The 7,240-nt window shown below is 46.6% G+C and overlaps 1 non-coding gene across 1 annotated transcript; it reads left to right on the top strand.

Annotated features, from left to right (window-relative positions):
* Positions 1-492: 492 nt before the first annotated feature.
* Positions 493-597, top strand: LOC119256559 (U6 spliceosomal RNA). The gene has a single exon (XR_005127823.1). It is a non-coding gene; the product is annotated as a U6 spliceosomal RNA (small nuclear RNA).
* Positions 598-7,240: the final 6,643 nt, after the last annotated feature.

Genomic DNA, 7,240 nt, shown 5'->3' on the forward strand with positions numbered 1-7,240 from the left:
CGCCCAAGCCCCTGGGCCCACCACAGCCATCTCAGTGACGTGACGCACCTGATTTGACTTTTCCCCCTTCCCTCGCTCATGTCCCCAGCCCTTCATTCCTGTCTCCTGGGTCAGCTCCCAAATAAATACCAAGCTCTGGGGCCTCCCTGGTGGCACAAGCAGTTGAGCACCGCACTGTGAAGCTGTTCGCAGCCTCGGCATTGTGGGTTCGATCCCGGCCGGCCGGCAAGAATCCCACATGGCGTGGCAGACCTCTCTGTCTGGGCCGCTGCTCCCCTCAGCAGTGTATTTCGTCAGTCTGCCTATTCTGTTCCCTACTCTGTCTCTGGTGAATCCTTCACCCTCCTGCACATCTGGCCTGTACCCTGCTTCTTGTATAAAATAATAAATATTTAAAAAAATAATAAATACCAAGCTCTGGTTTTAAGGGAACCCCAAATAAAAACCCTTCTTATAATACCTGGACAGAGTTTTACAAAGAAATGAAGTCTTGTGCTCGCTTCGGCAGCACATATACTAAATTGGAACGATACAGAGAAGATTAGCATGGCCCTGCGCAAGGATGACACGCAAATTCGTGAAGCGTTCCATATTTTTTGCACTGTTGGTGGGAGTGCAAACTGGTCCAACCACTATGGAGAGCTGTGTGGAGATTTCTGGACCTACTAAACATAGAGCTTCCACAGGATCCAGCAATTCCACTCCTAGGTATTTACCCAAAGACAACAAAAAATCCATTCCAAAGAGCACCTGCACCCCTATGTTTATAGCAGCACTGTTTACAATAGCTAAGCTTTGGAAAACAGCAAATGCCCAAAATAGATGACTGGATCAAGAAGATGGCGGACATATATACCATGGAATATTACTCAGCATTCAAAAAAGATAAACACATGCAATTTGCAGCAACATGGATGACGCTGGAAGGGATCATGCTCAGTGAAATAAGCCAGAAAGAAAAAGAAAATACCGGATGGTCTCACTCATAGCAGGAATCTAGAAAACTTAAATAAGGGACCAGGAAAATAAATAACTATAAGAAAGTGAAAATCAAAATCAACAAAAAACTATGAACCAGAGACAGTTTTTGGGGAGTGGGGGGCGGGAGGGGAGGGATTGGGGCCAGAATGGGGGGGTTGCAAATGTATGGGGAATATAAAAATAAAATTTATTATTTAAAAAAAAAAAGAAAGAAATGAAGTCTTGGAGAAGACAAAGCTGAGGCTGACACCACCATACTGAAGAAAGAACAGTAGAAGCATGAGAAGAGCTGGGGTTCCTGGTGACACCCCAGATGCAACCCCAACCCAGCTCTTTCTCTCCATTCTTGTTGGAAGGAGATGATCAGCACCCATGCTATCTTTAGACCCCAAGTGATCCCCAAGATGTTCCAGGACATCCATGCCAGTAGTAGGCAAAGGAAGAGTTTTCACTGTAGACCAGGGAAGACGAGAGTCTCAGATGCAAGGTCAACTGGAAATGCCAGCTGTCACAGAACCATCTCGTTGGAATGTTGCAATGGGAGATCTCAGAAGTCCAAATAAATATGCTTTCATCTGCCACAGCCCTGACGCAGTCACAATATGCAGTGAGTGTAACTGTTTGCCATACCTTTGGCCATCCTCATCCCATCTAGCTGCCTTCAGCTGTCCCTTGAATTTCTCTCACATAATTCTAGCCACAAAATCGTGGAGGCAATTCTTTGTCATAGTTGCACAAGCACTATTATAGCCACTAACAACTGTGTTTTTTTGTGACAACAGCCTCTGGAAATCAACCCTGTTCAAGCATCTCAGCTGCACATCAGCCCTGGCCATACACCCAGCACGCGGGGCTCAGCCTGAAACCTGTCCAACATTCAGAAGATGGAGGTACTGAAAATGCAGCTCCTTGGTGCCCTCTGTGCTCAGCAATAATCCCAGTGATTAGAGATCTATTTTTACTCTTTCGAAGATACCAATTAGCATTTAGTTTGATTTACCCCAATTAGGCAAATAGTTGTTTAATGAGAAATCTCCACAAGTTAGATAGCTCCTGTTAACCCTCCCAGAGGAATTAACCAGCAGACCCTGCAAAGCCTGGTGGGAGAGTCAGGACAAGAGTCGCCTATATGTTTACAGGGATGTACTGGCACGAATCCATGCACCCATCATCAGATTTTAACATGTTCTTTCTTGTGCTCCCAACAATCCTGGCTAAAGTTAGGCCCCCCTTGGCACCTGCTGGATTGTCTTGCTTTGCTGTCCTGTAACGCCCACTAAGCACCCCCACCCTGAGATGCAGTGACCAATTAAAGCCCACCCTGTTTTCTGGGCTTCCAGAAGCCGTGAGCATCCGCCATGGAAAAGGCACAGCCCCTCTGCTTAATACCCTCCTAGGAAACACTTGAACTGTAACACCCACCTTCCTGACAGTCACCCTGTGCTAGCACACAGGACCCCACAACTAGAAGGGCTCAGGGCTTCATTTCATGCTCCATGTCACCCTCTTAAAATTCATGATGCTTTTTGACAGGGGTCCCACATTTTCCTGTTTTGCTGGGTCCCACAGGTATGTAGCTTATATCTTGGAGACAAAAAAATGTGTAAACACTACAGAATTTTATGAAAATTAAGGGAATGTATTTAAAGTGCATAACAGAGTAAGGTCTCAAAAATGACATGACCATCCCAGGTAGGTAATTAAATCCAAAGCAATGCTTTTTTTCTCAAGGTCACCCATTCATCTGATCTAAGGAGATTAGTTAGATTCCACTCAACTTTCATTCATGAATTCTGTGACTACATCTCTGACTTTGGCTTTGAAATTCAATTTTCAGGGCCTCCCTGGGGGCACAACGGGTTAAGCACCACACAGTGAAGCAATCTGCAGCCTCTGCAGCACGAGTTCGATCCCTGACCGGACAGGAAGCAACCCACATTGCGCAGCAGACCTCACCTGTCTCCCCACTGCTCCCCTCAGCAGTGTATTCCAGTGGATCTGCCTCTTCTGTTCCCACTCTGTCTCTGGTCAATCTTCTCACCCCCCGCATCTCTGGCCTGTACCCCAGCTCCTGTATGCATAACTAAATAAACATTTTTTAAAAATCAAATTTCAAATAGTGGACATTTCCTTGCCATCACTTTTGACAAAACTTGATCCTCTCTGCACAGCGCCCAGTGGAACTGTGTGCCCCTGCGAAGGCCTTTGGCTGCTGATAGGACTGACCACAAGCTTCTCTGGTTGTCTCAATTCAATCACTTTTCTTCCCTGAATTGACAACCTGAATCCCCCCAAATGTTTAAAGAGCTGCACCAAGGGCATGAATGGATTAGAAGTAAAAGGAAAAAAATTCATTTTTTTTCTTATCTCCACAAACTGATAACCCTTGATATATGCACACAATCCCTTACCCACAATTTTAGAAACCACAAAGCTGTAAAAATTGCAACTAATTTTGTGGCAAATAAATTAGGTGGCAAAACCAAATCTGAAACTGGTGTGGGGCATTTGTAGTGTGTTTGCAATGATGCTATGGACCCACTTAATATCCCATGTATGAGCTGAATTATCTCCCTAAAATTAAACATATCCTGAATTCTGACACACATGAGACTCCATGATTTGGGGAAGGAGCTGTGGGCCCTACATCAGGCTCACACTAACCCTTTCAGAGTCTGTTCCCAACCAGCAAAGTGGCCCATGAGGAAGCCCTGGAACACCTGTGCATTATTCATGACAGCCGAAAAGTGGAAGCAATACCATAATACCTGTCTGACATCCAGGAAAGTACATTGGGTGGGAAGCGTGTTAAATAGGGGGGCCTCACTGGTGGCACAAGGGTTTAAGACTCAGCACTATGAAGCTATCTGCAGCCACTGCAGCAGGAGTTGCATCCCCCACCAGGGAGCTACCCACATGGCACAGCAGACCTCTCCTGTCTCCCTGCTGCAGCCCTCGGCAGTGTGTTTCAGTGGATCCATCTGTTCTGCTCCCCACTTTGTGTCTGGTGAATCCTCTCACCCCTGCACCTCTGGCCTGTACCCCAGTTCTTGTATGCATAAATAAATAAATCTTCTTTAAAAAAAAAATAAGAGTAAGGTTCTAAGAAAGTCTGAGGCTACTGAAGAACTCCCGATTCAAAACTGCCCCTCCCAACACTGCTCTGGGCACCATGGTGCATGTGTAATATTCCCAGCAAACTAGGCCATAGGCTGGGGACACACTGGAGAATGTGGCCGGGCATGATGAACCCAGGCAATTCTGGAGGCCTTCAATCAACCATGCTTTATTATTTTTTTTTTAAAGATTTATTTATTTGTTTATTTATACAAGCACTGGGTACAGTCAGAAGCACAGGAGGGTGAAAGAATTCACCAGAACCAGAGCGTGGAACAGAAAAAATTCACCAGAACACTGACGAAATACACTGCTGAGGGGAGCAGTGGGCACAGCAGGAGAGGTCTGCCGCGCCATGTGGGACCCTCGCCGGCGACCGGGGATCGAACCAGTGCTGCAGAGGCTGCGGGCAGCTTCGCAGCCCAGTGCTCAACCACTGCACCACCAGGGGAGAACCAATCAGCCACGCTCTTGATGAGAGACTCCCTGCAAGACATCTCCAAGGCAGTCAAAACACTTCTGGAAAAACAGACTAAAGTTGGAGGACTTAGGCTGCCTATTTGATGATTTACTATCAGTCACAATAATTAAAAAGAATGTGATATGGGTGTAAAAGCACAGAGAAGAGAAGAGAAGAGAAGAGAAGAGTATATGGTCAATTGATTTTTTACAAAAGTACCCAGGTGATTCATTAGAGAATGGACAGTCTTCAATTACTGCTACTGGGGTGAGTAGCATTCCCGCTTACATTCTCCATGTGGGAAAAAATGTACAACCGCTATTTCATGTCACTCACAAAAATTAATTCTACATCTAAATATAGAAGTGAAAGCTCTAAACTATCTAGAAGAAAGACATTGGAGAAAATCTTTGTAACTTTGGTACAGGCAGTTTTCTTAGACAAGTATATAGATAGCTCTAAAGATAACTATTGAAGAAAAAAAGTTGAGAAATTGGAACTTATCAAATTTTTTTAAGTCTGCTCTTCAAAAAATACCATTATAAAACAGAAAGACAAGACACTGGAAGAAAATATTCACAGCTCTGATGGTGAATTTTAAGTGTCAACTTGATGGGGCTGTTGTAGAGCAGCCCCGATACAAAACGGGGTGCCTGACTGTGGGTCCTCACCCGCGCGCTTAAAAGGACGTATCAATGCTCTACTGCAGGCACACGCGAAAGGTTCATAAAAGGTTTGTTTACAAAGGGAAGGGGAAATGAGGAAATGGACAGCTCTGGGAGAAAAGTGGGAGACAAAGTTTTAAATGAGTCCTACCCGATCCGCCGATTAGGCATCCCAAAATGGCGCTCTGAGAGCTGGCCGCGAGCCAGGAGCCGTGAAGCCAGGAGGCGAGCGATCGCGAGCCAGAGAGCGCCCAAGGCCCACGTGTTTGGTTTTTTATATCCAACCTGGCTGCCCAACTCCACCCTCAGATCCCAGCCACCCTCCCTTGGCGGTGATGGGATTTGTCTTTCCCAGAGTCTTGATGGCTTTAGTCTGGAGTGGGGGTGGAGTCCACAAAGTTAATCCTGTATGGGATTAACTCAGGACATCACTTCCCCCTAACAGGGCCACAGGACTTAGCTCTCCGGTCAAACATCGTATTACTATGAATTTCTACGGGATGTTTTACCAGTGGACCTTGGTGAACACATTACCGTCCATGATGCTGGTAGGCCTCATCTAGTCACTTGAAGGTCTTCATAGAACAAGGACTGGCAAAAAGGAATTCCCCAGCAGATGACCTTCGTGCTTGAGCTAAAATATCAGCTCTTCCTGGGTCTCCAGGCTCCCAGGTCACCCTACAGATTTTGGACTTGTCAGCCTCCAAAGTCACATCAACTAATTTCTTAAAATAAATCTCTTCCTACAGGGCCTACCCGATGACCTAGGGGTTAAGCCTCAGCGCCATCACCACTACAGCCTGAGTTCAATCCCCAGCCAGGGAACTAACCCACAAGGCGCAGCAGACCTCTCCTGTCTCGCCTACTGCTCCCTTTAGCAGTTTACTTCAGTAAATTTGCCTTCAGTCTGTCTCTGGTGAATCCTCTTACCACCCCCTCCCTCATCTCTGGCCTATACCCCAGTTCTTGTGTACATATAAAATAAATTTTTAAAAAATAAATAATTAAATAACTCTCTTCCTATAAACATAGAGATACTGATATAGACACACCCGGGGCGGGGGTGTCAATTTCTCTAGAGAACCTTGATTGACACATCAAGGAGAACAATGAAATGAGAGAGAAGGGACTGAGGTGTTTCCAGTGACCAAGGGTGGACTTTCAGCTGGATAAGGAGGAAAGGGAGTGTCCAAGAGGGATGAGCCAAACTGCTGGCAGTCGGCTGAGTGGATTATAGCCTTGAAGGACTGTTGGAATGGGGTTTTAGAGGAAGTTACAAAGCCAATTGTAAATGCTTTCAAATTAGCATTATGCAGACGTTGAAGTAGCTGTTTCCATTTTTTTCCAGAAGGGCGATTGCAAGATTAAGGCACTCAAGTCCTGCAAGCTGTGCCCCGTGCCACCTGTCCCCCATTTCCTGGCAGGAGACAGCTCAGAACTCAGGGTGGGTGGGGGAGGGGAATGCAGTGCTGGCCAGGCCACCGGTGGATCTAGAGAGCTCCACCCTCACCCCACGAGCACTACGGAGATCCCTGGAGTGGCCAAGTGCAACCAGGGGTTATCTGGGCTGCAGGAAGGTGATGCAAGGCCAAAGATGCAGCCCAGAGGAGAAGCCTGAAGAGGCTGAGACGGGGGTCAGACAGCAGATACTGAGCTGCACAGAGCAGCCAGCATGCACAGACAATAAGACAGGGTCCCAAGACCTCTCCTGCTAGACCAGCTCAGAGACCCACCACCACCAAGGGTGCCCCGATGTTCCAGAAGCTTCTCCGTGCTCCTGGTAACTTCCCAGGGAGGAGGGGCCTGAGAAGAGAAGCGTAAAGGTGGAAAAGGCCTGGTGGGAACTTTGAACTTTGACATGGCTGAGATAGCTCCCCAAAAGAGGCTTTCATTTTTAACCAGAAAACACAGAATTATCTTGAGTGGTGAGGTTGCTTTCCTGCGTGGAAAAGGAGCAAGATAACTGTGGAGATTGTTCCCACCAAAGGAAAATGCTACTGGTAACAAACCCAGGAAT

Source organism: Talpa occidentalis, unplaced genomic scaffold (genome assembly GCF_014898055.3).
Source record: "Talpa occidentalis isolate TD23 unplaced genomic scaffold, MPIMG_talOcc4v2.1 talOcc4.3118, whole genome shotgun sequence".
Taxonomy (NCBI): Eukaryota; Metazoa; Chordata; class Mammalia; order Eulipotyphla; family Talpidae; genus Talpa; species Talpa occidentalis.